Genomic DNA, 17,093 nt, shown 5'->3' on the forward strand with positions numbered 1-17,093 from the left:
TAAGTCACCAATCCATTTTGATATCACTTTGGTGTACGATGTGAAATAGGGCTGACTTAATCATTCTTTACGCAGGTACCAATTTATCTCAGCAAAATTTGTTGATCTCTTTTCTCCATTAAAAGTTATTGGTATCTGTGGTGATTTGAATAAGTGTGGCTCTCGTAGACTCATGTGCTTGAATGTTTGGCCCATAGGGAGTGACACTATTAGGTGGTGTGTTCTTGTTGGTATAGGCATGACTTTGTTGGATGAGATGTCTCACTAGTGGGTTGATTTGAGGTTTCATATATGCACAAGCAGGTCTTCTGCCTGCTGCCTATGGATGAAAATGTAGAACTCTCAGCTCCTCCAGCACCAGGACTGCCTATATGCCAATGGTAGAATTAATAATGAAAGATTAAAAAGAAAAACCCTAATTAGACAAACTAAAGCAATTCTCACATTCAGTAAGCTGAAGCTGGAAGACAACTCCAGGTCAACTATGTGCCTTGAGAAACCTGACCAAAAGAAAAGACTAAATGTCAAAAAACTCAAAGAGAAAGAACATGTCAGGACGAAGCTCCAAACATTTCTGAAATGCCCTGAAAACATCTTTCCTGATGTCCTGATGATGATGAGTTCTGCCAATGCGCCTAAAACTGCTGTTCAACCGCAACATCCTTGGCTTTTTTTCTTTGCTGTTTCCATCATCAGATTAGTCAGACTCTGAAATTCTAAATCTTTCCACTCTGTCCATTTGATCACTATAAAACTGGCAGAAAATAGCCAAGAATACCCATGTTTCAGTTTGAAAGATTTGGGGGGGGGGGTTGTGGGGGTGGAAACCACCTCTGCCAAACTTATCTGTCAACTTTAAATTTAGCTTTCCATGAAGTCTTAGCACATGAGTGCAATATAGCCAAGGTCTTTTCTACAGTTTAACAAGTGACCTTTTCTCCAGTTCCCAATAGAATCTTCATCTATTTCCAAGATCTCATCAGTATAGCCTTTAGCCCTTAAATTTTTATCAGCATTCTGGTCATCTGGACCCTCACCAGAATCACCTTCATATCAACCATTCCAAAGGCTATTTTGCATTCTTTCAGTATTAGTTTTCTATTACAGAGTATGGTGCTTGCTTTGGGTTTATTTAAATCACACTTTTGAAAATTCAGATTGTCTGAGTTCAAACAGCCCCAGAGAATAGTACATCATGAAGGAATCACATGTGTGACCATATAATCACACCTATAGTGGAATCAGAGAGAGAATGGGCTAAGCCAGGCTTTTTCCTTGTCTTAGTTAAGGTTTTACTTCTGTGAACAAAGCCCATGCCCACAAGTCTACACCTACTCCCACGAGGCCATACCTCCCAACAATGTCACTCCCTTGGCCAAAAATATACAAACCATCACAACAACCTTCTCACAAGAAATGCCAAAAGAGTCACAGCAATATTCATCCCCACAGATAAAAGGAACTCTCACTAGATTCCACATCTAGAATTTTCTACCAGCTCCTTCTGGGGCTACTCTACACACCAGTAATTAACCAAAGTTGACTTGACTTTTGTGGAATTTTTCAACAACACCACACCACTGTACCAGTTGTGTGTATGTGTGTGTGTGTGTGTGAGAGTGTGTGTGTGTGTAGTTATGTGTCAGTCTTGTACGTCTTGCATGGAGTATAAATGTGATATATGGGATTGTGCATATCATTGCACACAAATAAATGTCAAGGCCAGAGCTCTAGAACAAAAATAAGTAAATAAACCAAAAGGAGCACAGAGCAGGAAATAATCAAACTCAGGTTTGAAATCAGCCAAGTGGAAACAAAAAGAACTATACAAAGATTCAACAAAACCAGGAGCTGACTCTTTAAGAAAATCAACAAGATAGATAAACCCTAAGCCCGACTAATCAGAGGGCCCAGAGACAGTATCCAAATTAACAAAGCAGAAATGAAAAAGGAGATATAACAGAAACTGAGGAAATTCAAAACAAATCACTAGATCCTACTATAAAAGGCTATATTCAACAAAACTGGGAAATCTGTATGGAATGGACAATTTTCTAGACAGATACCAGGTACCAAAGTTAAATCAGGATCAGATAAATGATCTAAACAGTCCCATAACCCCTAAAGAAATAGAAGCAGTTAATAGTCTCCCAACCAAAAAAAAAAAAAAAAAAAAAAAAAAGCCCAGGACCAGATGAGATTAGTGCAGAATTCTATCAGACCTTCAAAAAATACCTAATACCAATACTCTTCAAAGTATTCCACAAAATATAAACAGAAGGACCAATTTATTCAATGAAGCCACAGTTACACTGATACCAAAACCACACAAAAACCCAAGAAAGAAAGAAACCTTCAGACCATTTTGCCTTATGAATAGCGATGAAAAATACTCAATAAAATTGTCGCCAACTGAATCCAAGAATACATCAAAACAATCATTGACCACAATCAAGTAGGCTTCATTCCAGGGATCCAGGGATGGTTCAATATACAGAAATCCATCAATGTAATCCACTACATAAACACTCAAAGAAAAACCACATTATCATTTCATTAGATGCTGAAAAACATTTGACAAAATTCATTCAAAATTCAAAACAGTAGCGAGCATCAAACCTAATGGAGATAAACTTGAGGCAAAATGACTAAAATCAGGGACAACTTCAGAAAATTGGCTGGATATAAAATTAACTCAAACAAGTTAGTAGCCTTCCTCTACTCAAAGGATAAATTGGCTGAGAAAGAAATTTGGGAAATGACACACTTCTCAATAGCCACAAACAATATAAAATACCTTGGTGTGACTCTAACTAAGCAAGTGAAAGATCTGTATGATAAGAAATTCAAGTCTCTGAAGAAAGAAATCAAAGAAGACCTCAGAAGATGAAAAGATCTCCAATGCTCATGGATTGGCAGGATTTATATAGTAAAAAATGGCCATCTTGCTGAAAGCATTCTACAGATTCAATGCAATCCCCATCAAAATTCCAACTCAATTCTTCGTAGAGTTAGAAAAAGCAACTTGCAAATTCATATGGAATAACAAAAAGCCCAGGATAGTGAAAACTATTCTCAACAAGAAAAGAACTTCTGGGGGAAACACCATGCCTGACCTCAAGCTGTACTACAGAGCAATTGTGATAAATAACTGCATGGTATTGGTACAGTGACAGGCAGGTAGATCAATGGAATAGAATTGAAGACCCAGAAATTAACCTATACACCTATGGTCACTTGATCTTTGACAAAGGATCTAAAGTCATCCAGTTGAAAAAAGACAGCATTTTAAACAAATGGTGCTGGTTCAACTGGCCATCAACATGTAGAAGAATGCAAATTGATCCATTCTTATCTTCCTGTACAAAGCTCAAGTCCAAGTGAATCAAGGACCTCCACATAAAACTAGATACACAGAAACTAATAGAAAAGAAAGTGGGGAAGAGCCTTGAGCACATGGGTACAGGGGGAAATTTCCTGAACAGAACACCAATAGCTTATACTCTAAGATCAAGAATTGAGAAATGGCCCTTCCGCTCAACTCGAGCCCCGGGCTACCTTGCCAGCAGAGTCTTGCCCAACACCCGCAAGGGCCCACACGGGACTCCCCACGGGATCCTAAGACCTCTGGTGAGTGGAACACAGCGCCTGCCCCAATCCAATCGCGCGGAACCTGAGACTGCTGTACATAGGGAAGCAGGCTACCTGGGCTTGATCTGGGGCACAAACCCCTTCCGCTCCACTCGAGCCCCGGGCTACCTTGCCAGCAGAGTCGCCTGACACCCGCAAGGGCCCACACAGGATTCCACACGAGATCCTAAGACCTCTAGTGAGTGGAACACAACTTCTGCCAGGAGTCTGGTTCGAACACCAGATATCTGGGTACCTGCCCTGCAAGAAGAGAGCTTGCCTGCAGAGAATAATCTGCCCACTGAAACTAAGGAGAGTGCTACCCTCCAGGTCTGCCTATAGAGGCTAACAGAATCACCTGAAGAACAAGATCTTAACAGTGACAACTAAAACAGCTAGTTTCAGAGATTACCAGATGGTGAAAGGCAAACGTAAGAATCCTACTAACAGAAATCAAGACCACTCACCATCATCAGAACGCAGCACTCCCACCCCACCTAGTCCTGGGCACCCCAACACAACCGAAAATCTAGACCCAGATTTAAAAACATTTCTCATGATGATGATGATAGAGGACATCAAGAAGGACTTTCATAAGTCACTTAAAGAATTACAGGAGAGCACTGCTAAAGAGTTACAGGCCCTTAAAGAAAAGCAGGAAAACACAGCCAAACAGGTAGAAATCATTAAAGAAAAACAGGAAAACACATCCAAACAGGTGATGGAAATGAACAAAACCATACTAGAACTAAAAGGGGAAGTAGACACAATAAAGAAAACCCAAAGTGAGGCAACGCTGGAGATAGAAACCCTAGGAAAGAGATCTGGAAACATAGATGCGAGCATCAGCAACAGGATACAAGAAATGGAAGAGAGAATCTCAGGTGCAGAAGATTCCATAGAGAACATCGACACAACAGTCAAAGAAAATACAAAATGCAAAAGGATCCTAACTCAAAACATCCAGGTAATCCAGGACACAATGAGAAGACCAAACCTATGGATAATAGGAATTGATGAGAATGAAGATTTTCAACTTAAAGGGCCAGCTAATATCTTCAACAAAATAATAGAAGAAAACTTCCCAAACATAAAAAAAGAGATGCCCATGATCATACAAGAAGCCTACAGAACTCCAAATAGACTGGACCAGAAAAGAAATTCCTCCCGACACATAATAATCAGAACAACAAATGCACTAAATAAAGATAGAATATTAAAAGCAGTAAGGGAGAAAGGTCAAGTAACATATAAAGGAAGGCCTATCAGAATTACACCAGACTTTTCACCAGAGACTATGAAAGCCAGAAGAGCCTGGACAGATGTTATACAGACACTAAGAGAACACAAATGCCAGCCCAGGCTACTATATCCGGCCAAACTCTCAATTACCATAGATGGAGAAACCAAAGTATTCCACGACAAAACCAAGTTCACACAATATCTTTCCACGAATCCAGCCCTTCAAAGGATAATAACAGAAAAGAAGCAATACAAGGACGGAAATCACGCCCTAGAACAACCAAGAAAGTAATCATTCAACAAACCAAAAAGAAGACAGCCACAAGAACAGAATGCCAACTCTAACAACAAAAATAAAAGGAAGCAACAATTACTTTTCCTTAATATCTCTTAATATCAATGGACTCAATTCCCCAATAAAAAGACATAGACTAACAGACTGGCTACACAAACAGGACCCAACATTCTGCTGCTTACAGGAAACCCATCTCAGGGAAAAAGACAGACACTACCTCAGAGTGAAAGGCTGGAAAACAATTTTCCAAGCAAATGGACTGAAGAAACAAGCTGGAGTAGCCATTTTAATATCGGATAAAATCGACTTCCAACCCAAAGTTATCAAAAAAGACAAGGAGGGACACTTCATACTCATCAAAGGTAAAATCCTCCAAGAGGAACTCTCAATTCTGAATATCTACGCACCAAATGCAAGGGCAGCCACATTCATTAGAGACACTTTAGTAAAGCTCAAAGCATACATTGCACCTCACACAATAATAGTGGGAGACTTCAACACACCACTTTCTTCAAAGGACAGATCGTGGAAACAGAAACTAAACAGGGACACAGTGAAACTAACAGAAGTTATGAAACAAATGGACTTAACAGATATCTACAGAACATTTTATCCTAAAACAAAAGGATATACCTTCTTCTCAGCACCTCACGGGACCTTCTCCAAAATTGACCATATAATTGGTCACAAAACAGGCCTCAATAGATACAAAAATATTGAAATTGTCCCATGTATCCTATCAGACCACCATGGCCTAAAACTGATCTTCAATAACAACATAAATAATGGAAAGCCAACATTCACGTGGAAACTGAATAACACTCTTCTCAATGATACCTTGGTCAAGGAAGGAATAAAGAAAGAAATTAAAGACTTTTTAGAGTTTAATGAAAATGAAGCCACAACGTACCCAAACCTATGGGACACAATGAAAGGATTTCTAAGAGGGAAACTAATAGCTCTGAGTGCCTCCAAGAAGAAACGGGAGACAGCACATACTAGCAGCTTGACAACACATCTAAAAGCCCTAGAAAAAAAGGAAGCAAATTCACCCAAGAGGAGTAGACGGCAGGAAATAATCAAACTCAGGGGTGAAATCAACCAAGTGGAAACAAGAAGAACTATTCAAAGAATTAACCAAACGAGGAGTTGGTTCTTTGAGAAAATCAACAAGATAGATAAACCCTTAGCTAGACTCACTAAAGGGCACAGGGACAAAATCCTAATTAACAAAATCAGAAATGAAAAGGGAGACATAACAACAGATCCTGAAGAAATCCAAAACACCATCAGATCCTTCTACAAAAGGCTATACTCAACAAAACTGGAAAACCTGGACGAAATGGACAAATTTCTGGACAGATACCAGGTACCAAAGTTGAATCAGGATCAAGTTGATCATCTAAACAGTCCCATATCACCTAAAGAAATAGAAGCAGTTATTAATAGTCTCCCAACCAAAAAAAGCCCAGGACCAGATGGGTTTAGTGCAGAGTTCTATCAGACCTTCAAAGAAGATCTAATTCCAGTTCTGCACAAACTATTTCACAAAATAGAAGTAGAAGGTACTCTACCCAACTCATTTTATGAAGCCACTATTACTCTGATACCTAAACCACAGAAAGACCCAACAAAGATAGAGAACTTCAGACCAATTTCTCTTATGAATATCGATGCAAAAATCCTCAATAAAATTCTGGCTAACCGAATCCAAGAACACATTAAAGCAATCATCCATCCTGACCAAGTAGGTTTTATTCCAGGGATGCAGGGATGGTTTAATATACGAAAATCCATCAATGTAATCCATTATATAAACAAACTCAAAGACAAAAAACACATGATCATCTCGTTAGATGCAGAAAAAGCATTTGACAAGATCCAACACCCATTCATGATAAAAGTTTTGGAAAGATCAGGAATTCATGGCCCATACCTAAACATGATAAAAGCAATCTACAGCAAACCAGTAGCCAACATCAAAGTAAATGGAGAGAAGCTGGAAGCAATCCCACTAAAATCAGGGACTAGACAAGGCTGCCCACTTTCTCCCTACCTTTTCAACATAGTACTTGAAGTATTAGCCAGAGCAATTCGACAACAAAAGGAGATCAAGGGGATACAAATTGGAAAAGAGGAAGTCAAAATATCACTTTTTGCAGATGATATGATAGTATATATAAGTGACCCTAAAAATTCTACCAGAGAACTCCTAAACCTGATAAACAGCTTCGGTGAAGTAGCTGGATATAAAATTAACTCAAACAAGTCAATGGCCTTTCTCTATACAAAGAATAAACAGGCTGAGAAAGAAATTAGGGAAACAACACCCTTCTCAATAGTCACAAATAATATAAAATATCTCGGCATGACTCTAACTAAGGAAGTGAAAGATCTGTATGATAAAAACTTCAAGTCTCTGAAGAAAGAAATTAAAGAAGATCTCAGAAGATGGAAAGATCTCCCATGCTCATGAATTAGCAGGATCAACATTGTAAAAATGGCTATCTTGCCAAAAGCAATCTACAGATTCAATGCAATCCCCATCAAAATTCCAACTCAATTCTTCAATGAATTGGAAGGAGCAATTTGCAAATTTGTCTGGAATAACAAAAAACCTAGGATAGCAAAAAGTCTTCTCAAGGATAAAAGAACTTCTGGCGGAATCACCATGCCAGACCTAAAGCTTTACTACAGAGCAATTGTGATAAAAACTGCATGGTACTGGTATAGAGACAGACAAGTAGACCAATGGAATAGAATTGAAGACCCAGAAATGAACCCACACACCTATGGTCACTTGATCTTCGACAAGGGAGCTAAAACCATCCAGTGGAAGAAAGACAGCATTTTCAACAATTGGTGCTGGCACAACTGGTTGTTATCGTGTAGAAGAATGCGAATCGATCCATACTTATCTCCTTGTACTAAGGTCAAATCTAAGTGGATCAAGGAACTTCACATAAAGCCAGAGACACTGAAACTTATAGAGGAGAAAGTGGGGAAAAGCCTTGAAGATATGGGTACAGGGGAAAAATTCCTGAACAGAACAGCAATGGCTTGTGCTGTAAAATCGAGAATTGACAAATGGGGCCTAATGAAACTCCAAAGTTTCTGCAAGGCAAAAGACACCGTCAATAAGACAAAAAGACCACCAACAGATTGGGAAAGGATCTTTACCTATCCTAAATCAGATAGGGGACTAATATCCAACATATATAAAGAACTCAAGAAGGTGGACTCCAGAAAATCAAATAACCCCATTAAAAAATGGGGCTCAGAACTGAACAAAGAATTCTCACCTGTGGAATACCGAATGGCAGAGAAGCACCTGAAAAAATGTTCAACATCCTTAATCATCAGGGAAATGCAAATCAAAACAACCCTGAGATTCCACCTCACACCAGTCAGAATGGCTAAGATCAAAAATTCAGGTGACAGCAGATGCTGGCGTGGATGTGGAGAAAGAGGAACACTCCTCCATTGTTGGTGGGAGTGCAGGCTTGTACAACCACTCTGGAAATCAGTCTGGCGGTTCCTCAGAAAATTGGACATAGTACTACCGGAGGATCCAGCCATACCTCTCCTGGGCATATATCCAGAAGATGCCCCAACTGGTAAGAAGGACACATGCTCCACTATGTTCATAGCAGCCTTATTTATAATAGCCAGAAGCTGGAAAGAACCTAGATGCCCCTCAACAGAGGAATGGATACAGAAAATGTGGTACATCTACACAATGGAGTACTACTCAGCTATTAAAAAGAATGAATTTATGAAATTCCTAGCCAAATGGATGGACCTGGAGGGCATCATCCTGAGTGAGGTAAAACATTCACAAAGAAACTCACACAATATGTATTCACTGATAAGTGGATATTAGCCCCAAACCTAGGATACCCAAGATATAAGATATAATTTGCTAAACACATGAAACTCTAGAAGAATGAAGACTGAAGTGTGGACACTATGCCCCTCCTTAGAAGTGGGAACAAAACACCCATGGAAGGAGTTACAGAGACAAAGTTTGGAGCTGAGATGAAAGGATGGATCATGTAGAGACTGCCATATCCAGGGATCCACCCCATAATCAGCATCCAAACGCTGACACCATTGCATACACTAGCAAGATTTTATCGAAAGGACCCAGATGTAGCTGTCTCTTGTGAGACTATGCCTTGGCCTAGCAAACACAGAAGTGGATGCTCACAGTCAGCTAATGGATGGATCATAGGGCTCCCAATGGAGGAGCTAGAGAAAGTACCCAAGGAGCTAAAGGGATCTGCGACCCTATAGGTGGAACAACATTATGAACTAACCAGTACCCCGGAGCTCTTGACTCTAGCTGCATATATATCAAAAGATGGCCTAGTCGGCCATCACTGGAAAGAGAGGCCCATTGGACTTGCAAACTTTATATGCCCCAGTACAGGGGAACACCAGGGCCAAAAAGGGGGAGTGGGTGGGCAGGGGAGTGGGGGTGGTTGGATATGGGGGACTTTTGGTATAGCATTGGAAATGTAAATGAGCTAAATACCTAATAAAAAATGGAAAAAAAAAAGAATTGAGAAATGGAACCTCATAACATTGCAAAGCTTCTGTAAGGCAAAAGACACTGTCAATAGGACAAAAAGATTGGGAAAAGATCTTTACCAACCCTACATCTGATAGAGGGCTGATAACCAATATATACAAAGAACTCAAGAAGTTAGACTCCAGAGAACCAAATAACCCTAATAAATATGGGGTAGAGAGCTAAACAAAGAATTGTCAACTGAGGAATACCAAATGGCCAAGAAGCACCTAAAAAATGTTCAACATCCTTAGTCATTAGGGAAATGCAAATCAAAACAACCCTGAGATTCCACCTCAAACCAGTCAGAATGACTAAGATCAAAAACTCAGGTGACAGCAGATGCTGGCGAGGATGTAGAGAAAGAGCAACACTCCTCCATTGCTGGTGGAATTCCAAGCTGGTACATCTACTCTGGAAATCAGTCTGGTGGTTCCTTAGAAAATTAGACATAGTACTACCTGAGGACCAAGCTATACCACTCCTGGGCATATACCCAAAAGATGCTCCAACATATAACAAGGACCCATGCTCCACAATGTTTATAGCAGCCTTATTTATAATAGTCAGAAGCTGGACAAACCCAGATGTCCTTCAACAGAAGAACTGATACAGAATGCGTGGCACATTTGCACAATGGAGTACTAATCAGCTATTAAAAACAATGAATTTATGAAATTCTTAGGCAAATGGATGGAACTTGAAAATATCATCATATGTGAGGTATCCCAATCACAAAAGCACACATTTGGTATGCACTCACTGATAAATGGATATTAGCCCAATAGCTCAAAATATCCAACATACAATTCACAGATCACATGAACCTCAAGAAGAAGGAAGAGCAAAGTGTGGATACTTTGTTCCTTCTTAGAAGAGGGGAACAAAATACCCACAGGAGGAGATACAAAGTGTGGAGCAGTGACTGACAGAAGGGTGATCCAGAGACTGCTGCACCTGGGGATCCATTCCATATACAGTCACCAACCCTAGACACTATTGTGGATGCCAAGAAGTGCTTGCTAACAGGAGCCTGATATAGCTGTCTCCTGAGAGGCTCTGGCAGTGCCTGACAAATACAAAAGTGGATGCTTGCAGCCAACCATGGGACTGAGCACAGGGTCCTCAATGGAGGAGTTAGAGAAAGGACTGAAGGAGCTGAAGGGGTTTGCAACCCCATAGGAAGAACAATATCAACCAACCAGACTCCCCCACCACGTTCCCAGGGACTAAACCACCAACCAAAGATTCCACATGGAGAGACCCATGGCTCTAGCCACATATGGATCAGAGGATGACTTTGTCGGATATCAATGGGAGGAGAGGCCCTTGGTCCTGTGATGGTTCAATGCTCCGTTTTAGGGAAATACCAGGATAGGGAAGCAGGAATGGGTAGCTGGGTGGGAGAACACCCTCATAGAAGCAGGGAGAGAGTGATAGGATAGGGGGTTTTGGGGGTGGGGGTAGGGAATTGGGAAAGGGGATATAACATTTGAAATGTAAATAAAGAAAATATCCAATAAAAATAAAATAACATTAATACAGAATAAAATAAAATACTAAATGACATATACTTTTTAAAAACAATAAATTTTCTCAGGAGTTGACCACCACCACTAACAACAGTAAAAATTAACCCCTAAGGGACCCTCAGATAACCTTAATAACAACAGAAAGAAAAGTTAACTTTTATTTACGTACAGAGTCTAAAACATCCTTCAGAAATGAATAAACAAAAAAGAGAGTAATTAGTAATAAGTGAACTAAACTAGATTCTAAATGGGATTCTAAATACTATGCCAACTTTTATAGGACCTACTCAGAAGAACACGAGAGCACAGAGTGTACAGAGAAAAACTAACAAATTTGTACAGATGCTAACTACACTGGTGGCTTCTTAACCAGCATTCATTAAAAATTCCAGACTTCCAGCACAGTAGCTCTTGCAAAATGTATTGTTCATCCTATTAAAAAATGTTACTACATCTTGTACTATAAAGATACTCTAAAATTTTCCCTAAAAACATGGTCACTTGAGCTTCCTTCACTGAGATGCTGTACAAGCTGTAACCATCACCAATTAATCACCATCCAATTTTATATTAGACCACAAGCCAGCTTTAGAGTAACTCTTAACTAATTAAGATGGAGTTAATGCTGTTTTGTATAAATAACAATTCAATAATACTGCAGGTTGACTTTCAGAAGATTATCCTTCATCCAACCTCCATAGATAGTTATCATTATTCTAGTTCTATTATAGATCACTTATCCTGTAGCTAAGTCACTGGGACTTAGTTATTACCTTCATTCTTCTTATAGACTTAAGTCTTCTGAATGTGTTATTCAGATCCTACAGTTATCCATTAAAAAGCTTTGCCAGGAGACTCATCTTACCTGGAGGGGAAATACTACAAATAACTAGAGTCCATGTAAACATGTAAACCTTCATTCAACTCCTAGCTTAAATCTTTTAAAATACCTTATAGGTACCCTTTTCTATATTCAGGTCTGTTAATAGATGACACAGTCTGTGTTTTAAGTCAGAAACATGAGAACTGAGTGATACCTTTGGCCCTGGAAAGACATGTGACCTCCCAAAGGGCTTACAAAGAGATTAATGGGTAATAATCTAAATCTAACTTCTAGAACTCTAAATATTTTAAGATTATTATTTAACAGGAACCTTTAAGCTCCAGTTTAGCTACTATTTATATAGAATATATTTTACAACTATTAATTTCACTTTTAATTTTTTTTCCATTTTTTATTAGGTATTTAGCTCATTTACATTTCCAATGCTATACCAAAAGTCCCCCATAGCCACCCACCCCCACTCCCCTACCCACCCACTCCCCTTTTTTGGCCCTGGCGTTCCCCTGTACTGGGGCATATAAAGTTTGCGTGTCCAATGGGCCTCTCTTTCCAGTGATGGCCGCCTAGGCCATCTTTTGATACATATGCAGCTAGAGTCAAGAGCTTCACTTTTAATTTATTTTCACCATTTTACCTAAAGTAAGTTTTTTGATTTTTTTCCTTACCCCAAATGGAAACTATGTGAAGTGATTCATATGTTAATTAGCTTGGCTACATTCATTCATAATGAACATGTTATCAAAACATTACATTGAGGTATGACTGTGGCTCTGTAGCAACTGATGGCTTAGCAGTGGTGAGGCTGTGATGACCTATAGATTGCTGTGATGACCTATCTCTCTGCAGTCATAGTAACAAAATAACATGTTAATTATAATCAGATTGTTAACATTAACTTTTAGAAGGAAGGTCACTGCACCATTACCCACTACTCCCTACCTCTCATCTGTATGTGGTCTTAGGATGTTCTAGAGAATAAAGAAGGGGGAAGGATGACTAAGGCTAGAACTCCTCTTCTGTGAGTGGTCACATATGCTGGAGTAGGATTGTTCAGTGAATCAGCTACCCAAATCACCCGTGCAGTGGCCACTCATGTTGGGGTTGGACTTTGTTGATGATGTAGCTGCTCAGCTCTCCATGTTCCTATAAGTAACTCCAATCAATTCACTGATGCAACACTTGGAACTAAGGTAGAGTCAGGTTTTTAGTGTATAAGTGATACTCTATGTGGGATAGTCATTTCTTGATTGTCTTAGTCAGGATTTCTATTCCTGCACAAAAGATCAGAACCAAGAAGCAAGTTGTGGAGGAAAGGGTTTATTCAGCTTATATTTCCACATTGATGTTCATCACCAAAGGAAGTCAGGACTGGCACTCAAGCAGGTCAGGAAGCAGGAGCTGATGCAGAGGCCATGTTACTTACTGGCTTGCTACTCCTGGCTTACTCAGCTTGCTTTCTTATAGAATCCAAGACTACCGGTCCAGGGATGGCACCACCTACAATGGGCCCTCCCACTGTTGATCACAAATTTAGAAAATGCCTTACAGCTAGATCTCATGGAGGCATTTCCTCAAGGGAGGCTCCTTTCTCTGTGATAACTCCAGCTTGTGTTAAATTGACACACAAAACTAACCAGTACATTTATATCCTCCAAGAAAAGTCACCCAACAATATAGTTTGATTTTTTCAATCCATTTTTCTAATGACTCCAATATTAGGGTGGCAAATGTAATAGGTGTGTATAAAACATCTGTAACATTTTAAAATGCACAAGTGTAATAACTATATTCACATTATGTGAAAATGGATCTATAGAATTTTTTTCATGTTGCAAAAGTAAATCTCTATTGTCGGAAAAGAAAAAAAAAGAACAAAATGAGAAAATTGAGGAGGAAGAGAGTGACAAAACCAACAAAAGTCCTTTTCTCCATCTCTTTGGATAAGAATAACCTCCATAGGCTCATATTTTTGAATGCTTGGTCATTAGGCAGTGGCACTACTTGAGAGAGATTAAGTGTGCCCTTCTTTGAGTAGGTGTGGCCTTGTTGGAGGAAGTGTGTCACTGGGGATAGGCTTGGAGGTGGGCTTTGAGGTTTCAAGGGCTCAAACCAGGCCAAGTGTCTCTCTCTTTTTTTTCCATTTTTATTAGGTATTTAGCTCATTTACATTTCCAATGCTATACCAAAAGTCCCCCATACCCACCCATCCCCACTCCCCTACCCACCCACTCCCCCTTTTTGGCCCTGGCGTTCCCCTGTACTGGGGCATATAAAGTTTGCGTGTCCAATGGGCCTCTCTTTCCAGTGATGGCCGACTAGGCCATCTTTTGATACATATGCAGCTACAGTCCAGAGCTCCGGGGTACTGGTTAGTTCATAATGTTGTTCCACCTATAGGGTTGCAGATCCCTTTAGCTCCTTGGGTACTTTCTCTAGCTCCTCCATTGGGAGCCCTGTGATCCATCCATTAGCTGACTGTGAGCATCCACTTCTGTGTTTGCTAGGCCCCGGCATAGTCTCACAAGAGACAGCTACATCTGGGTCCTTTTGATAAAATCTTGCTAGTGTATGCAATGGTGTCAGCGTTTGGATGCTGATTATGGGGTGGATCCCTGGATATGGCAGTCTCTACATGGTCCATCCTTTCATCTCAGCTCCAAACTTTGTCTCTGTAACTCCTTCCATGGGTGTTTTGTTCCCAATTCTAAGGAGGGGCATAGTGTCCACACTTCATTCTTCATTCTTCTTGAGTTTCATGTGTTTAGCAAATTGTATCTTATATCTTGGGTGTCCTAGGTTTGGGGCTAATATCCACTTATCAGTGAGTACATATTGTGTGAGTTCCTATGCGAATGTGTTACCTCACTCAGGATGATGCCCTCCAGGTCCATCCATTTGGCTAGGAATTTCATAAATTCATTCTTTTTAATAGCTGAGTAGTACTCCATTGTGTAGATGTACCACATTTTCTGTATCCATTCCTCTGTTGAGGGGCATCTGGGTTCTTTCCAGCTTCTGGCTATTATAAATAAGGCTGCTATGAACATAGTGGAGCATGTGTCCTTCTTACCAGTTGGGGCATCTTCTGGATATATGCCCAGGAGAGGTATTGCTGGATCCTCCGGTAGTACTATGTCCAATTTTCTGAGGAACCGCCAGACTGATTTCCAGAGTGGTGCCGCTGCAGCCGCTTCTCCCCCTCCTCCTCTCTCTCTCTTTGCTACCTTCAGATCTAGATGGAGAACTCTCAGCTCCTCTCCAACACCATGTCTGGCTACATGCCGCCAAGCTTCTTGGCATGCTGATAATGGACTAAACCTCTGAAATTGTAAGCCAGCTCCAATTAAATGTTTTAAGAGTTGCCTTGGTCCTGGTGTCTCATCACAGCTGTAAAACAGTGACTAAGACAATTACCCTGGTGACCACTATTCTATTAATATCCTTTTCTATGAATTTGACTACTTCAGATATTCATCTTAAAGAAACCATTCACTAAATCATTTTTGGTGAGTTAATTTATTTTACTACAGTATCTGCAAAGTTTATCCACATCGTGACAGCTGTAAATTATCCCTCTTTTTGAAAGGGTAAATAAGACATTTCTATATATTTATGCCAAATTTATCTATTTTTCCACTGGTAGATGCTTGAGATATTTCTACCTTTTTACTGTTGTAAATAAAAGCTTTTATGACTAAAGATATACAGATTTCTCTTGAAGATCCTATTTTCAATCTTCCTGGGTAAATATCCACAAATAGTATTGCTAGATTATATAATTTTTTACAAATATTTTAAGGAATCACCATAATATTTTCTATAGTAACGATATCATTTTATATTCTAACAAAGAGTGCTGAAAATATAAGATCTAAGAGTCTTTGGTTGTGGTGTCAAGGGTTTTTTAAGTAGAAGCACATGTCATTTGCAAATAACAGTAATTTGATTTTACTTCTTTTCCTATTTATATCCATTTATTTTTTTCTCTTGTATTATTGCTCTAAAGCTTCATACACTATATTTTCTAAGAGTTGTAAAAGTAGGCACTGTATTACTCCAGATTTTAGAGTAAATTGTATTGATTTGTCTCCATGTAATATAATGTTAACTATGGGTTTATCATATGTAGCCTTTTGAAAGTTAAAAATGTTCCTTTGATTACTAGATTCATGACTTTTTAACATGGACACATGTTAAACTTTAAAGTGGTTTTTCTTGGTCTTTGGAAATTATCATCTGATTCTGTACTTAAGTATATTAATATACTGCATTATGTTAACTAATTTGCATGCTTTAAACCAAAGTTGAATCCTTAGTATGAAACCAATTAGGTGATGGTATATGTTTTTCTTAGTGTGTTCTTGAGTTTAGTTTACAAGTATTTTGAGATTTTTTTAAATATCTATTCACCAGGGAAATGTGTCATCAAGATAATACCTGCTTCACAGAGTAAGTTTAATGTTGTCTCCCCCATTTCTATTTTATGAAAAAAATGTTTAAGAAGTGCTGATGCTAGACTTCCTTAAAGATTTGTTAGAACTCAGCAGTGAATCCATCCAACCCCTGCCTTTACTATGTGGGAAGACTTCAATATCACTGCTTATTTTACATCTCTTGAAGTTATTCTTATCTCCTTGAATTTTTGTTGGCAGGTTACATGAGTTTAGGAATACATCCATTTTTAAAGTTTTCTAACATTTTAGTTTTTTTAATCCTAGGGATAAAATTCAGGGCTTTTGAGCATGCCAGACAAGCCCTCTACCCTGAGCTACATCTCCAGCCCCACTTTTCTAGCTTTCATTGAATATATAGTTTTGAAGTATTCCCTAATATACCTCAGGATCTCATAAGAAACCGCTGTAATAGCTTCCTTTTTATCTGTATTCTTAATTTGGATAGTATCTATTTTTCTTTAAAATTTGCTCAACTTACTTATCTTTTCAAATAACTAACTTTTTGTTTGATTTGCTGTTTTAT

At 39.1% G+C, this 17,093-nt stretch overlaps 1 long non-coding RNA gene across 2 annotated transcripts in view; it reads right to left on the reverse strand.

Annotated features, from left to right (window-relative positions):
• Positions 1–17,093, reverse strand: part of Gm50594 — a 52,545-nt gene that overhangs the window by 22,549 nt on the left and 12,903 nt on the right. For both annotated transcript variants that reach the window (XR_001782838.2, XR_001782837.2), the window contains exon 2: positions 12,046–12,137. This is a non-coding gene — a long non-coding RNA (predicted gene, 50594). The remainder of the gene's footprint in view (positions 1–12,045; positions 12,138–17,093) is intronic.

This window comes from Mus musculus, chromosome X (genome assembly GCF_000001635.26).
Source record: "Mus musculus strain C57BL/6J chromosome X, GRCm38.p6 C57BL/6J".
In the NCBI taxonomy this organism is placed as follows: Eukaryota; Metazoa; Chordata; class Mammalia; order Rodentia; family Muridae; genus Mus; species Mus musculus.